The following is a 17,621-nucleotide window of genomic DNA, read 5'->3' as shown; positions in this document are numbered from 1 at the left end:
TGGTACAACAAGATCGTGCCAAATCAAGAACATGATAGAGAGAGAGAGATCAAACACATAGCTACTCGTACATACCATCAGCCCCGAGGGTGAACTACTCCCTCCTCGTCATGGAGAGCGCCGGGATCATGAAGATGGCCACCGGTGATGGTTTCCCCCTCCAGCAGGGTGCCGGAATGGGCTCCCTATTGGTTTTTCATGGCTATAGAGGCTTGCGGCGGCGAAACTCCCGATCTAGGTTTATTTCTGGGGGTTTAGGTATTTATAGGAATTTTTGGCATCGGGAACAAGTCAGGGGGGGTCCACGAGGCGACGACAAGGTAGGGGGCGCGCCCTAGGGGGTGGGGGTGCCCTCCACCCTTGTCGTTGACTCGGGACTCTTCTAGCCCAACTCTTTTGGTTCGGGGCTTCTTCTGCTCCATAAAAAATCACCGTAAATTTTCAGCTCATTTGGACTCCGTTTGATATTCCTTTTCTGCAAAACTCAAAAACAAGGAAAAAACAGAAACTGGCATTGGGCTCTAGGTTTATAGGTTAGTTCCAAAAATAATATAAAATAGCATATAAATGCATATAAACATCCAAGATGAATAATATAATAGCATGGAACAATAAAATATTATAGATACGTTGGAGACGTATCATTTATTCACTCGTCCTTGCACGAGAGGGGTGGTAATAGGGATTCCCAGTCCCGAAATAAAAAATTGCAAATAATTAAACAAAACTCCCCTAGGAATGTCATTGGTATGGACAGTACCCATGGACTCGGCTAGCTGTGGAGTGTGATTATTGGTGGAGGGGGAGTAAACCTTTACTTTTATCGCTTGGGAACCGCTACTAATGTGTTTAGCATGGAAGATATTGATAACTTTTGGTCGTGAAGTAAACAGGAACGGAGCATTTCCCAAAATTACATTTATCTCCATTTTAAAAATCTGATCTCTAGCACCGCTGCAAATTCTTGCTTCCCTTTGCGAAGGCACTATCTATTTAATTTTCTGTTGAGTCATCACCTTCTCAAATAAGCGCCAGATCTGAGAGCACTATTGTCATCCTCATGCATTGTGCATAGTTAATGTTGTATGCATCATGATTGGATCTTTTCTACCATGAATTACAATGTTTAGTTACTGCTTTTACTTTGGAGGTGCTCTGCATTTATGTTTTGCGGTCTCAGAAGGGCTAGTGTTATACCATTGTTGTCATATTATATCACGGTTGTTTTGACAAAGTGTTGTCATTTGAGATATTTTATTATTGCTCGCTAGTTGATTATGACATTGACATGAGTTAATATAATTTTTAAGAGATATTGCTGATATGGTTAGTCATAATCTTTCCTAAAACATGGGTGCTACTTAAGCTTATTTATGTAAATAAGAGCAAACGAGTTTGTAAAAGTTTTTCTTTTTCATTTTCAATTTGTCAATTGAATTGCTTGAGGACAAGCAAAGGTTTAAGCTTGGGGGAGTTGATATGTCTCTGTCGTATCTACTTTTGCTAACACTTTTCCTCTTGTTTTGGACTCTGATTTGCATGATTTGAATGAAACTAACCGGATTGGTGTTGTTTTCAGCAGAACTACCATGCTGTTGTTTTTGTGTGATACGTCTCCAACGTATCTATAATATTTGCTGGTTCCATGCTATTATATTATCATTCTTGGATGTTTTACAATTATTTTATAGCAACTTTATATCATTTTTTCGTACTAACCTATTGACATAGTGCCAGTGCCAGTTGTTGTTTTTTGCTTGTTTTTTACTTCGTAGAAAATCAATACCAAACGGAGTCCAAATGCAGCGAAACTTTTTGAAGAATTTTTCTGGACCAGAAGACACCAGTTGGGCCAAATAAGTACCAGAGGGGGGCTCCGAGGGGAGCACAACCCACCAGGGCACACCTGAGGGCCTAGGCGCGCCCAGGTGGGTTGTGCCCGCCTCGGTGGCTTCCCGCACCGCCTCTTCGCCCTATAAATCCCCAAATATTCCAGAAACCCTAGGGGAGTCAACATAACACAATTGCAACCGCCACAAGTTCTAGAACCACCAGATCCAATCTAGACACCATCATAGAGGGGTTCATCATCGTCATTGGCGCCTCTCCAGTGATGTGTGAGTAGTTCATCATAGACCTACAGGTCCGTAGGCAGTAGCTAGATGGCTTCCTCTCTCTCTCTCTCTCTCTCTCTCTTTTGATTCTCAATATAGTGGTCTCTTGGAGATCTATTTGATGTAACTCTTTTTTGCGGTGAGTTTGTTGGGATTCAATGAACTTTGAGTTTATGATCAGATCTATATCCATGAATATTATTTGAGTCTTCTTTTGATCTCTTATATGCATGATTATTGATAGCCTCGTATTTCTTCTTTGAATATTTGGTTTAGTTAGGCCGACTAGATCAACTTTTCTTGCCATAGGAAGGGGTGCTTTGTGATGGGTTTGATCTTCCGGTGTTCTTTCCCAGTGACAGAAGGGGCAACATGACACGCATGTATCGTTGCTATTAAGGATAACAAGATGGGACTATTCCTGCATGAATAGATCTTGTCTTACATCATGTCATCGTTCTTATTGCATGTAGCGACCAGACCTCAAACGGTCCAGTCTCTATGCTCCGGTGTCATCCCTGGATCAGTAATGCTGACACCACACAGTACTTGAAGGATTTATAGCAGAGTAGCAATCACACACTTATTACATCGAGTGTCTCCAAAGATAACTTATTATAATAAAAATGGCTTAAGGCCATCTAATAACGATAACAGCGAAAGGCTTGGAAGATAAGTGAGTCCATCAACTCCAACGGCATCACTGAGTATAGAACCACGACCTAAAACTCCTTAATTGTCGTCTGAAAAGTCTGCAACATTAACGTTGCAGCCCGAAAACGGGTCAGCACATGGAATATGCTGGCAATGAAACACATAGAGAATAATGGAATGAAACTGCTATACTATATGCATATTTGGCTGGTGGAAAGCTCTATCGTTACAGTTTTGCGTAAAGCCAATTTTTCCCTACTGCAAAGAAATAAATTTATTTAACTATTATGGTGGTTGTTAAACATTGAGAATGGTTGACAGCATTCTCAATCCCAATTAAACATCATCATTAAACAAACCAAACAAAATTAATCTTTAGAGTAACATGTTGAGATTCACATGATAATCCAGGTACTAGATACTCAAGATGTCCATAACCGGGGACACGGCTAACCATGATTAGTTTATACACTCTGCAGAGGTTTGCGCACTTTTCCCCACAAGACTCGATCGCCTCCGTTTGGTTTCTCGCACTACACGGTGTTTGAGAAATGGATGACCGAGACATAGTCTTTCAGAAGCGCTAGCACCTTACGATGGGTAGACCGTACCACCTACATCCCCTACATCTGCTAGTCTACCACCGTAAGAGTTTGCACAACTTAGTCAACTATGCTAGAGCCCATCATAGCTTGTGGCTGCACACGGAAGTTTCTAGCATGCATAATCTCATGATCCCTTTGAGCCTGGGTGGCGGTCCAAAAGAAAACAGGCAATCCTGGAATACCCAGGTGCCTCAATCCACCCAGATGTGTATTTAGGTTGCCACCTTAAGTAAACCATTAATTAACAAAGCTCACATCTTTCACGGATACACTCACCCAATCCACGTCTACTAGCACAGCATAGCAATAATATGCAAACGTAGAAGTAACTCCCAAAGGCTTGATAATTAGACAAGTAATAGGTACTACCTCAACTACTTCCCAAACTCACAATTAAATTAGATCCTAATCATGCAATGTTTAAGCATTGATCTAATGCAATAAAAATGGGTAGTAGGAGGTATGATCAAAGTGTTACTTGCCTTGCTGATGATCCGGGAAACCTAGCGATTCGAAGTAACAAGCGGCGCACTCCAGGTACTCTATCGCAAACAAACAAGCACACAATAACTACTCAACTAATGCACAGGTAAAATTCAAATAAGAGATTTAACCAGAAAGTTCAACTTAAGAATTCCGGTTGGCAAAAAGAATCGAATCGAATGAAGCAACGAACGACAAACGGCAAAAGAAACAGGCTTCGTTTACTATTCTGGATCTAAGGCAATTTTTACAGAAGCAAAAGCTTGTTTAAGTTGGTTAAACTGAAAGAGGGTTTCGAGACGAAACTCCAGGCGCTTGAATCGCCTGATTCCGATAAACGAGCGAAAAGATAAACTAAAACGGAAATCGGATTAGAAATCGCGATCAGAAAATCACGGATTTAATCCGAGAAAAATAAAAACGACGAACAGTTTAACGAACGAAGATTCGTTAACTGCATCTAAATGAAGAACACGTTCGTTAAAACGAACGAACGAGCGAACGCTCGCTAATTAGCCTAAACCGGGAAAAAACCGATCTAAAGAAAAAACGAAACTAAAAAACCGACGAAAATCGAACGGTTTTTCCGGGAAAACCGGCAGCGGGATCGAGGTAAACCGCGGCGGCGGGGCGGCGGCCGGCGGGGTCCGGGCGGCGTCGGGCGGCGGCGGCGGCGGCGGGCGCGGGGTTCGAGGCGGGGCGGCGCCCGGGGTGGGCCGGCGGCTTATAAAGGCTGGGTCCGGGGGAGTCCGGGCCTAGCACGTCCCGTAGGTCGGTTTGGACGTTTTGTTTTAAACGTATGCTCGGAAAAAAAACAAAAGGACTACTAAACGGACTCCAAAAATGCCGAAATAAATTTTTCCCGGCTTCTAAAATCAAGCCGCACAGGATGAATATTTATTTGGGGCCTAAATGCAATTTTGAAAAACACACATTTTTCCTAAATTCAAATAAAATAGCAAATAAAACCAAATAAAATCTTATTTTATTTTTTATTAAATCCTCAATATTTCTTTATTTTGGGAGAGTCATTTTATTCCCTCTCTCATATTTTTGTAATAGAAATAATTGAAGATAAAATAAATCAAATGAAATGATCCTATTTTCAAAATTTGAGACAACTCAAATATGAAAATAACGAAATCCCCAACTCTCTCTGAGGGTCCTTGAGTTGCGAAAAAAAAAATTAGGATCAACCAAAATGCAATAAATATGATATGCAATGATGATCTAGTGTATAACATTCCAAATTGAAAATTTGGGATGTTACAAACCTACCCCCCTTAAGATGAATCTCGCCCTCGAGATTCGGGTTGGCTAGAAAATAGGTGAGGGTGGTCCTTCAGCAAATCCTCCTCTCATTCCCAGCTGGCTTCATCCTCCGTGTGGTGGCTCCACTGAACCATGCAAAACTTGATAACCTTGCTGCGGGTGACTCGACTGGCATACTCTAGAATCTTAACTGGTTTCTCCTCATAGGTCAAATCACTGTTCAACTGAATTGCTTCCAGTGGTACCGTATCTCTCAGCGGTATGTCGGCCATCTCTGCGTGGCACTTCTTCAACGGGGATACATGGAACACGTCGTGAACTCCTGACAATCCTTCGGGCAATTCCAACTTATAGGCAACTTCTCCCATACGCTCCAAAACTTGGTATGGGCCTACAAAACGTGGTGCTAACTTTCCCTTAACTCCAAAGCGCTTAACTCCTCGAAGTGGTGATACTCAAAGATAGACTCGGTCTCCAACTTCGTAAACTGTCTCCTTGCGTTTAGAATCTGCATAACTCTTCTACCTGGATTGAGCTACCTTCAGCCTGTCGCGAATTAATTTCACTTTCTATTCAGACTCCTTTATCAGATCCGGTCCAAACAACTAGCGATCTCCAACTTCATCCCAGGACAATGGGGTCCTGCACCTCCTTCCGTACAAGGCTTCGAAAGGGGCCATCTTCAAACTGGATTGATAGTTGTTGTTGTAAGAGAACTCTGCATATGGAAAATTCTCATCCCAACTAGATCCATAATCTAGCGCACAAGCTCTTAGGATATCCTCCAAAATCTGATTTACTCTCTCGGTCTGTCCATCTGTCTGCCGGTGGAATGCTGTGCTAAAATCCAGTCTGGTTCCCAAAGTCTCATGCAATTGATTTCAGAACCTTGAGGTAAACTGGGTTCCTCTATCCGATACAATGCTCCTTGGAACTCCATGCAGACATACGATCCTGGTCATGTATATCTTTGCCAACTTTGCACTGGTATAGGTAGTCTTCACTGGAATGAAATGAGCTACCTTTGTCAAACGATCGACTACAACCCATATCGAGTCATAGCCTGAACGTGTTCTGGGAAATCCTGTGATGAAATCCATGCCTAGCTTATCCCACTTCCATTCGGGTATCGGCAATGGTTGTAGCAATCCTGCTGGCTTCTGATGCTCTTCCTTCACTCTCTGACATACATCACAAACTACTACATATTCCGCAATATCCTTCTTCATTCCGGTCCACCAGAAAATATCCTTCAAATCCAAATACATCTTGGTATTTCCTAGGTGAATCGAGTATGGTGAGTCATGGGCCTCTTGCAGAATTAGCTTCCTAATCTCCGGATCATTTGGTACATAGACACGGTCTTCAAACCATAAGGTATCATGCTCATCCTCACGAATCCCTTAGCTTTTCCTTTGTTCATTCTCTCCTTAATGGAAGCAATTTCCTTGTCAGTCCTTTGAGCTTTTCTGATCTTATCCATTAAAGTAGACTGAATCTCCAATGCTGCTGCATAGCCTCTTGGAACTATTTCCAAACATAGCTCTCGAAGATTTTCGACTAACTCCCCTGGTAAATCTCCTGTCATTAGGGTGTTGACATGGCTCTTCGGCTTAATGCGTCAGCTACTACGTTAGCCTTTCTGGGGTGATAATGCAATTTCATATCATAATCCTTGATGAGCTCCAACCATCTCCTTTGTCTGAGATTCAACTCCTTCTGTGTGAAAATATACTTCAAACTCTTGTGATCCGTGTACACCTCGCAATGGTTTCCAATCAAAAAATGTCTCCAAGTCTTCAATGCATGCACTACGCCTGCTAACTCCAAATCATGCGTGGCATAATTCAACTCATGAGGCTTAAGCTATCGTGAGGCATATGAAACAACTCTGCCTTCCTGCATAAGCACTGCTCCAAGTCCTCGTCGTGAAGCGTCGCAATACACCTCATAATCCTTGGTTTGGTCCGGTAAAATCAACACGGGTGAGGTAACCAAACGTTTCTTCAACTCCTGAAAACTAGCCTCACATTCCTCCGTCCATATGAACTTGGTATCCTTCTTCAACAACTCAGTCGTAGGCTTCGCAATCTTTGAGAAATTCTCAATAAACCTCTGGTAGTATCCTGCGAGTCCAAGAAAACTCCGGATCTCTCCCACGGTGGTTGGTGCTTCCCACTTGGTCATGGTATCAACTTTAGTGGGATCTACTGCTATACCTTCTCCAGATATAACGTGTCCGAGAAATCCAACTTCCTTCAACCAAAACTCACATTTGCTAAATTTGGCATATAATTGATGTTCTCTGAGCTTTCCAAGAACCAAACGCAAATGCTCCTTATGCTCCTCTTCATTCTTTGAGTAAACCAGGATATCATCAATGAACACTATGACGAACTTATCCAAGAACTCCATAAACACCTTGTTCATCATGTTCATAAAATATGCAGGTGCATTAGTCAGACCAAATGACATAACGGTATACTCGTACAACCCATACCTGGTGGTAAAAGCCGTCTTGGGTATATCCTGTTCCCGAATCTTCAACTGGTGGTATCCTGATCGCAGATCGATCTTGGAAAATACCTTAGCTCCTTGCAATCGATCAAACAGATCATTGATCATCGGTAGGGGGTACTTGTTTTTGATGGTTACTTCATTCAATCCTCGATAATCGACAACCATCCTTAATGATCCATCCTTCTTCTCCACTAGAAGTACTGGCGATCCCCAAGGCGATGAACTTGGGCGAATATATCCTTTATCCAGTAACTCCTTAATCTGCTTCTTAATTTCCACCAAATCCTTTGCAGGCATCCTATATGGTCTCTTTGATATTGGCCCTGTGCCTGGCAAAAGCTCAATCAAAAACTCAATATCTCTATCCGGTGGCATGCCGGGCAACTCTTCTGGAAATACTTCGGGGAAATCCTCACTACTGGTACTTCCTCCTGCACTACTCCAGTTAAACAATTTACTTGAGTCCTCTTTGGCACATGTCGGGATACATACTTGATTCTTCTCCCTTCTAGGGTGGTAAGTGAAATTGACTTACTGGCACATTTAATATTCCCTTCATACTTTGATAACCAATCCATGCCTAATATCACATCCAATCCTTGGGATTCCAATACTATTAGGTCCGAGGGAAAAACATAGTTACCAATCTTTAATGGTAACCGATCACACCATAGACTAGCCATATGTTCTGCTCCAGGTGAGGTTACTAACATGGGTGACCTAAGGGCTTGGGTTGGCAGTTTATACTTATCCACAAATCCCCTTGATATGTATGAATGCGATGCACCAGTATCGAAATGAACGAGTGGAGTAAATGACTTAACCAAAAACTTACCGATTACTGCATCCGGCTGCTCTTCAACCTCCTCCACGTTAACGTGGTTCACCTGTCCCCTGTTGAAAGGGTTCGGCTTCTTCCCAGAGCTTCCATTGACATTTCCATTCTGGGATTCAGGACATTCATTGGCATAATGTCCGGTCTTCTGGCACTTAAAGCAAGTGACTTGGCTCACGTCTTTCTTGGCTGGGGTTGATGGGTTCGTGCGGTTCTGGGCGTTGCTTCCTCCATTCCCATTACCATTCCTGGGGCCATTGTGATTGTGCGAACTACCTCCTCCATGGGTATGCCTAAAATGTCCTCCCGGCCAAGGGGTAAATCGTGGCTTCTGCTGAGCTCCTGAATTGTACTTTCCTTGTGCATACTTCCTCTTGCGATTCTCAATTTTCTGCTGCTTCCCTTTAATCATAAGAGCACGATCTACCAACTCCTGGTAGTTGTTGAAGGTTGCTACCATCAACTGCATGCTCAACTCATCATTCAGTCCTTCCAGAAACTTCTCCTGCTTAGCTACATTCGTAGCAACGTCATCTAGGGCATAACGTGCTAGCTTACTAAAGTCCTCCACATACTGGCCAACTGTCCGTCCTCCTTGGCGCAAGTTGCGAAACTCTCGCTTCTTCATGGCCATAGCTCCTGCTGAAACATGGGCAGTACGAAAAGCCTGCTGAAACTGATCCCATGTGATAGTATTGACAGGGAAAGTGGCTGTGAAATTCTCCCACCATGATGCTGCGGGTCCTTCAAGCTGATGTGCGGCAAACTTCACCTTCTCCGCATCAGTGCATCCTGTTGTGGTCAACTCTCTAGCTGTCTTGCGGAGCCAATCATCTGCTACTATCGGCTCGGTGCTACTCGAAAACACCGGCGAATTCAGCCTAAGAAAACGGGCTAAGTGATCAAAAGGTGGTGGTGGTGGGTTGTTGTTGTTGTTGTTCCTCTGGTTCTGATTCTGGACTAGTAACTGCATCAATGTGTTCTACTGCTGGATCAACTGAGTGAGCTCCGGTGGGAAGGTAAATCCGAGGTCACATCTCGGAGGCATCTGAGGGTTTAGAAAAGGATGAGATTTAGGAATAGAGGGGGCCTAAAGAGAAAACACTACCCATATGCACATGAGGCAAAAGCAAACAATTCACTTCATTCAATCAACCAAACAAGGGCATACAATCGATCTAACTATCGCAAAAGTGCTCGGGCTACTATATTTACATGGTGGACTACTACTACTATTGGGGTGGTCTACTAGAAATATTCTTCGGTTGCAGACTCCATGATATCTGCTCCAGCTTCATCAACACAGTCATCATCGCTATCATCTGGATCCGAGTCGGTGTCGTCGATGATAATGTAGTCTTCCGGGCGAATCTCCTTGGGTTCTTCATCTTCTTCTACCGATGTAGGGTCTCCCATGAATATTCCAATTTTCTTGATCAGATCGTCATTCTTTTCCACTAATACTTCAATTTCTTCTTCAAAATCTTCACGTGTAGCCTTGAGTTCTTCCTCCAGTTCCTTGATTCTTGTCTTTGCCTTCTTCAGGTCTATCATGTTGGCGCACATCTGGTTCTCCTGGCGTCAAATGTGTTGGTTTAACTCCTGGATAAAAGCTGCAATGGATCTATCCTTTCTGGTGCTGATCATCTCCCAGTGCTCATCTCGGCGCCCACAAATCTGGTAGATAATATCCTTGAGATCATTGCGGTAGACTTCTCCAATGCGTCCCATGGCGATGTGAGCTTCCATGCTCTTTCGTAGATTCCAAGTTGGTGCATCGAAAGAAAACTCTATGGGCTCAGTGACTGGCATGAACGTCCTTCCTGGAACTTGAACTTGAATCATCCAGCGCTCTTCTTCAGGTAAGGTGGCGTTTTAGGTTCCGGTGAAGCTTGGTACTCCTATGTTCAGGTATCTAGTGACTTCCTTCAAGTGACGTCCAAAGGGTGTATCTTCATCCGGTTGAGTGAACTTGTTCCTTGCATCTGCCATCCTAAAAGAGTAGAAAAGATGAGAGGTCGGAAGAGAAGAGAGTGAGTAGTGATCTAGGTCTTTAGCTTAGTGGTCGTGTCCTACAGTCAGCGTGGGCTCTGATACCATCTTGTAGCGGCAAGACCCCAAACGGTCCAATCTCTGTGCTCCGGTGTCATCCCTGGATGAGTAATGCTGACACCACATAGTACTTGAAGGATTTATAGCAGAGTAGCAATCACACACTTATTACATCGAGTGTCTCCAAAGATAACTTATTACAATAAAAATGTCTTAAGGCCATCTAATAACGATAACAGCGGAAGGCTTGGAAGATAAGTGAGTCCATCAACTCCAACGGCATCACTGAGTATAGAACCACGACCTAAAACTCCTTAATCGTCGTCTGAAAAGTCTGCAACATTAACGTTGCAGCCCGAAAACGGGTCAGCACATGGAATATGCTGGCAATGTAACACATAGAGAATAATGGAATGAAACAGCTATACTATATGCATATTTGGCTGGTGGAAAGCTCTATGGTTACAGTTTTGCGTAAAGCCAATTTTTCCCTACTGCAAAGAAATAAATTTATTTAAGTATTATGATGGTTGTTAAACATTGAGAATGGTTGACAGCATTCTCAATCCCAATTAAACATCATCATTAAAAAAACCCAACAAAATTAATCTTTAGAGTAACATGTTGAGATTCACATGATAATCCAGGAACTAGATACTCAAGATGTCCATAACCGGGGACACGCCTAATCATGATTAGTTTATACACTCTGCAGAGGTTTGCGCACTTTTCCCCACAAGACTCGATCGCCTCCGTTTGGTTTCTCGCACTACACGGTGTTTGAGAAATGGATGACCGAGACATAGTCTTTCAGAAGCGCTAGCACCTTACGATGGGTAGACCGTACCACCTACATCCTCTACATCTGCTAGTCTACCACTGTAAGAGTTCGCACGACTTAGTCAACTATGCTAGAGCCCATAATAGCTTGTGGCTGCACACGGAAGTTTCTAGCATGAATAATCTCATGATCCCTTTGAGCCTGGGTGGCGGTCCAAAAGAAAAGAGGCAACCCTGGAATACCCAGGTGCCTCAATCCACCCAGATGTGTGTTTAGGTTGCCACCTTAAGTAAACCATTAATTAACAAAGCTCACATCTATCATGGATACACTCACCCAATCCACGTAGAAGTAACTCCCAAAGGTTTGATAATTAGACAGGTAATAGGTACTACCTCAACTACTTCCCAAACCCACAATTTAATTAGATCCTAATCATGCAATGTGTAAGGATTGATCTAATGCAATAAAACTGGGTAGTAGGAGGTATGATCAAAGTGTTACTTGCCTTGCTGATGATCCGGGAAACCTAGCGATTCGAAGTAACAAGCGACGCACTCCGGGTACTCTATCGCAAACAAACAAGCACACAATAAGTACTCAACTAATGCACAGGTAAAACTCAAATAAGAGATTTAACCAGAAAGTTCAACTTAAGAACTCCGGTTGGCAAAGAGAATCAAATCGAACGAAGCAACGAAAGACAAACGAAAAAAGAAACAGGCTTCGTTTACTATTCTGGATCTAAGGCAATTTTTACAGAAGCAAAAACTTGTTTAAGTTGGTTAAACGGAAAGAGGGTTTCGAGATGAAACTCCAGGCGCTTGAATCGCCTGATTCCGATAAACGAGCGAAAAGCTAAAAACTAAAACGAAAATCGGATCAGAAACCGCGATCAGAAAATCACGGATTTAATCCGAGAAAAAGAAAAACGACGAACAGTTTAACGAACGAACGTTCGTTAACTGCATCTAAACAAAGAACGCGTTCGTTAAAACGAATGAACGAGCGAACGCTCGCTAATTAGCCTAAACCGGGAAAAATCGATCTAAAGAAAAAACGAAACAAAAAAACCGACGAAAACCGAACGGTTTTTTCGGGAAAACCGGCGGCAGGATCGAGGTAAACCTCGGGCGGTGGGACGGCGGCGGCGGCTCCGGCAAGGCGGCGGCGGCGGCGGGCGGCGGCGTCGGGCGCGGCGGGCGCGGGGTTCGAGGCAGGGCGGCTAGGGTTTCGGCCCGGGGTGGGCCGGCGGCTTATAAAGGTTGGGTCCGGGAGAGTCCGGGCCTAGCACGGCCCGTTGGTCGGTTCGGACGTTTTTTTTTTAAAAAGCTTACGCTCGGAAAAAAACAAAAGGAGTACTAAACGGACTCCAAAAATCCCGAAATAAATTTTCCCCGGCTTCTAAAATCAAGCCGCACAGGATGAACATTTATTTAGGGCCTAAATGCAATTTTGAGAAACGCGCATTTTTCCTAAATTCAAATAAAATAGCAAATAAAACCAAATAAAATATTATTTGATTTTTTTATTAAATCCTCAATATTTCTTTATTTTGGGAAAGTCATTTTATTCCCTCTCTCATATTTTTGTAACAGAAATAATTGAAGATAAAATAAATAAAATCAAATGATCCTATTTCCAAAATTTGAGACAACGCAAATATGAAAATAACGAAATCCCCAACTCTCTCCGAGGGTCCTTGAGTTGCGAAAAATTTCTAGGATCAACCAAAATGCGATAAGTATGATATGCAATGATGATCTAGTGTATAACATTCCAAATTGAAAATTTGGGATGTTACATTGCATTACTCTGTTTCTCTATGAACTTAATAGACTAGATGCATCCTGGATAGCGGTGGATGTGTGGATTAATAGTAGTAGATGCAGGTAGGAGTAGGTCTACTAATATTGGACGTGATGCCTATTAATGATCATTGCCTCGATATCATCATAATTATTTGAGGTTCTTAATTTCACAACAGTAATTTGTTTACCCATCGTGTGCTATTTTCTTAAGAGAAGCCACTAGTGAAATCTACGGCCCCGGGTCTATTCTTCATCATATTTGCTTTCCGTTCCATTATTGCCACTTTTATTTTCAGATATATTATTCCAAAAACCCAAAAATACCTTGTTGCACTTTTTATTTGCATCTTTTATTCCACGTTTTATCGAGAGCTATTTATCCAATCTACCATAATTTATTTATCTTTTTATCATGGAGGGATTTCTCCTCTTACGTGTCGGGTTGCAAGTATTTGTTCTTTGTGTGCAGGTACCGTTTACATAGTGTTGCTTGGTTCTCCTACTGGACCGATATCTTTGTATCATAACCGAGGGAAATACTTACCGTAGCTGTGCTGCATCATCCCTTCCTCTTTGGGGAAATACTGACGTAGTTTAGGAGACATCATTGTGCAGAAATAAATGTTCTCGGATTGGAACGACACTTTTTGGGGAATTATTTCAGAATATAGAAAAAATATTGGAGCCAAGAACCACTGAGGGGGGCCCTGGTTCAGCACAACCCACCAGAGTGTGCCACCCCCTCCATGCGCACTCAGGTGGGTTGTGCCCACCTGGTGGCCCCGCAGACCTTGATCCAGACTCCATAAATACCTATATTTGGAGAAAAAATCAGGGAGGAAGAATTATCACGTTTCACAAGACGGAGCTGCCGCCACCTCCTGTTCTTAATCAGGAGGCCAGATCTGGAGTCCGTTTTGGGCTCTGGAGAAGGGAGTGTTCGATCTTTGTCATCACCAACCCTCCTTAATCGCCAATTCCATGATGCTCCCCACCGGGAGTGAGTAATTCCTTCGTAGGCTCTTTGGTCGGTGAGGAGTTGGATCATGTAATTGAGTTAGTTTTGTTAGGGCTTGATCCCTAGTATCCATTATGTTCTGAGATTGATGTTGTTATGACTGTGCCATGCTTAATGCTTGTCACTTTGGGCTCGGGTGCCATGATTTCAGATCTGAACCGTTTATGTCATCACCATTATATCTATGTTCTAGATCTGATCTTGCAAGTCATATTCGCCTATTATGTGTTATAATCCGTAAACCCCGGTGTGACAATAATTGGGATACTTTCTGGTGATGACCGTAGTTTGAGGAATTCATGTATTCATTATGTGTTAATGCTTTGTTCCATTTGACTATTAAAAGGAGGCCTTAATATCCCTTAGTTTCCTTATGGACCCCGCTGCCACAGGAGGGTAGGACAAAAGATGTCATGCAAGTTCTTTCTATAAGCACGTATGACTATTTACGGAATACATGCCTACATTATATTTATGAACTGGAGCTAGTCTTGTATCACCCTAGATTATGACTGTTATATGATGAATATCATCCAATGAATCCATCGATCCAATGCCTACTTTAAATATTTTGGGCGGGCAGACCGATGAAGGTTCAATGCCATGGTAGGCCTTTTGGGAGTCGTGTCAACATGAATGTGGGTAGGCATACGATAGGTCAAGTGGTGCAAATGCGCGTAAGTTTCTAGAGCCGACCCATGAGGTTTTTTGGGGGTGGATCCAAGGTGTCATAGTTTGATGTGGCGGACCTCCAGACTCCTCGAGAGCTCCTCCGATTTGGGGCCAGACTATGGAGTATCAAATGCTCGAATCATTCCAATCCAATTTAGTGATCAACGTTGGATGGCCAAAGGTGTCAAGACAGACTGGTTCAGACTTTTATGGGTGTTTTGGTGATCCATGTTGAAGATGACCTAAACACTACACATATAAATTTATTGTAATCGTACCTAATATTTATTTATCTTATTTAAAGGGGTTTCCTCCTGGTTTTTATTGAGAAAACCAACAACATCAGTTACAGTACACCACCAGACACACCCATCAGTAGAGATCAACCTAAAAGAAAAGGACATGCTCTGTTTCTTCCCAGGAAGGCGACTCTAGAACCCCAGCTAGATCAAAACTACCAAAATAAGGAGCCATGACAAAGCTAACCAAGCTAGCCCTCACCTCACCGGAATATGAGTTCTAGGACGTGGCTAGGCAGCACCGGTGCGCTCGATGGGGTATTTGAGCGGCCCTTCCATAAAAGGCAAGTGCGGTCCAATCACACGCCTCACATACTAAAAGAGGAAAAGCATTTGGCCCCCATGCATGCTCGCAATCTCTGGCCCCGCCATTCCTCGGGAATCCCCTGCATGCATGCATTTATTTGGGGTTTCATTTTTTTTAATTCATAACTTTTGGTTCGAGCATCGAAATTCATAACCGTTTTCACTGTTGGGTTTCTCGCGATGAATTCTTCAAAAACTAGATCACATATGGGTGGGTTTTGATGATTTTTTTCGTGGGCAACTTTGGGTGCAATGGAGGCAACTTTAGTAATAAACAAAAGCAACTCCTTCTTTCTGGCTTAGTAGAAATGCCTATTAGGTTGGTTTGTGTAAAAACGAGAAAATTACACGAAACATGAGGTGCCTTTAGTGCTACATGCAAGCAACTTAACTGCATTATGTGTACATATGAATTTTACTAACATTATCTCAACTTGCCTACCGTGGCTGCTCAGTTGCCTCGAGTTGAGTCTGAGTTGCATACAAATACTATGAAATTGCCTACTGTCGATGTCAAAACCGGCAGATCACGGGTAGGGGGTCCCGAACTGTGCGTCTAAGGATCGATGGTAACAGGAGACAGGGGACACGATGTTTACCCAGGTTCGGGCCCTCTTGATGGAGGTAATACCCTACTTCCTGCTTGATTGACTTTGATGAGTATAGGGGTTACAAGAGTTGATCTACCATGAGATCGTAATGGCTAAACCCTAGATGTCTAGCCTATATGATTATGATTGCCTCTACACACTAAACCCTCCGGTTTATATAGACACCGGAGGGGGCTAGGGTTGTACAGAGTCGATTTATAGAGAAAGGAAATCTTCACATCCGCACGCTAAGCTTGCCTTCCATGCCAAGGAGAGTCCCATACGGACACGAGGAAGAGCCTTCCACCTTGTATCTTCAGGGACCATCAGTCTGGCCCATGTCACATAGCCCGAACGCCCGAGGACCCCGTAATCTAGGACTCCCTCGGTAGCCCCCGAACCAGTCTTCAATGAAGACGTGTCCGGCACGCAAGTTGTCTTCGACATTGCAAGGCGGGTTCCTCCACCGAATACTTTAAAGCATCTAAACCGAGGGGCTATATTCGGCCTTTACATCTTTGATCTTGGTAAGGTGAATTCTTCAAACAGCTAAGTTTTCATTAAATGTCGTGCCCTTCGGCTTCTGTGCTTCCGCCGCCTTACCTTCCACGTGGTAAACGAATACGAACGGCCCAAACGTTTTTACAGATAAACCCTCGATAGTGCACGGAAGGTGTCTATTTAAGGACATCAAATCTCAGATACCATTCCACACCAAGCGAGAATCTTTCGAACTTTCCTCAAGGAACCACGCAACCCTGGTTAGCGCTCCTAGTTCTTCCTCCCGCCCCTACGGCCCTAAAAAGGCGATTGGGAGAGCTGCTCTGTATCCCATGCCCAGCTGACCAAGCTCCAGGTGCAGGGCTATCTCCCCCCTGCGGATCTAGTCCCCGTTCGGGCAGGATTAACATCCTTTACTGGCGAGGCCCTGGCAGAAAATTTCCCGAATCCTTCAGAAGGGGAGCGAGTGTGCTTTGTGTCTTTTCTCTTGAGAGGTGTTGGATTCCCAATCCATCCTTTCCTCCGGGGTATCCTGCAGTACTACGGCCTCCAACTGCACAATCTCACACCAGGCTCCATTCTGCACATCGCGGGCTATGTTCCTCTTTGCGAGTTGTTCCTGGGCTGCGAGGCCCATTTCGAGCTATGAAGGAAGCTCTTATGCCTCGTCCCTCGCTCCCAAAAGGGATCCATATTCGACGTGGGCAGTGCGGAAGTATGGCGTATAGCTGGGACAGGATATCTGTCTGACACTCCGAAGAAGGCATCCGAGGAGTGGCCCTTGGAGTGGTTTTATATTTAAGATGTCCTCCTCTCGGACCCAATTCAACGTGGTCTACCTAAATTCTCCCACGGTCCGCTAAGGAAACGCCATAGCTCGCGCCCTCGGAGCCTCGAGGAGGAAGACAATACATAAGTTAAGAAGTTAATGGACAAAATAAAGGTACTCGCCCAGTCTGAACTGTTCATAATTGAAGTCATGGCGATTTCCATAACACGCGGTGTCCAACCACTCCAATCTAGAGGACTCCCCATATGGAACAACAACGGGGAGGATGAAACATCCCGCTATGGGCGCAAAGGTCCGGATAACTTCTCCGCCCTGGCC

Source organism: Triticum urartu, chromosome 1 (genome assembly GCF_003073215.2).
Source record: "Triticum urartu cultivar G1812 chromosome 1, Tu2.1, whole genome shotgun sequence".
Classification (NCBI taxonomy): Eukaryota; Viridiplantae; Streptophyta; class Magnoliopsida; order Poales; family Poaceae; genus Triticum; species Triticum urartu.
This window is presented reverse-complemented; position numbering follows the sequence as displayed.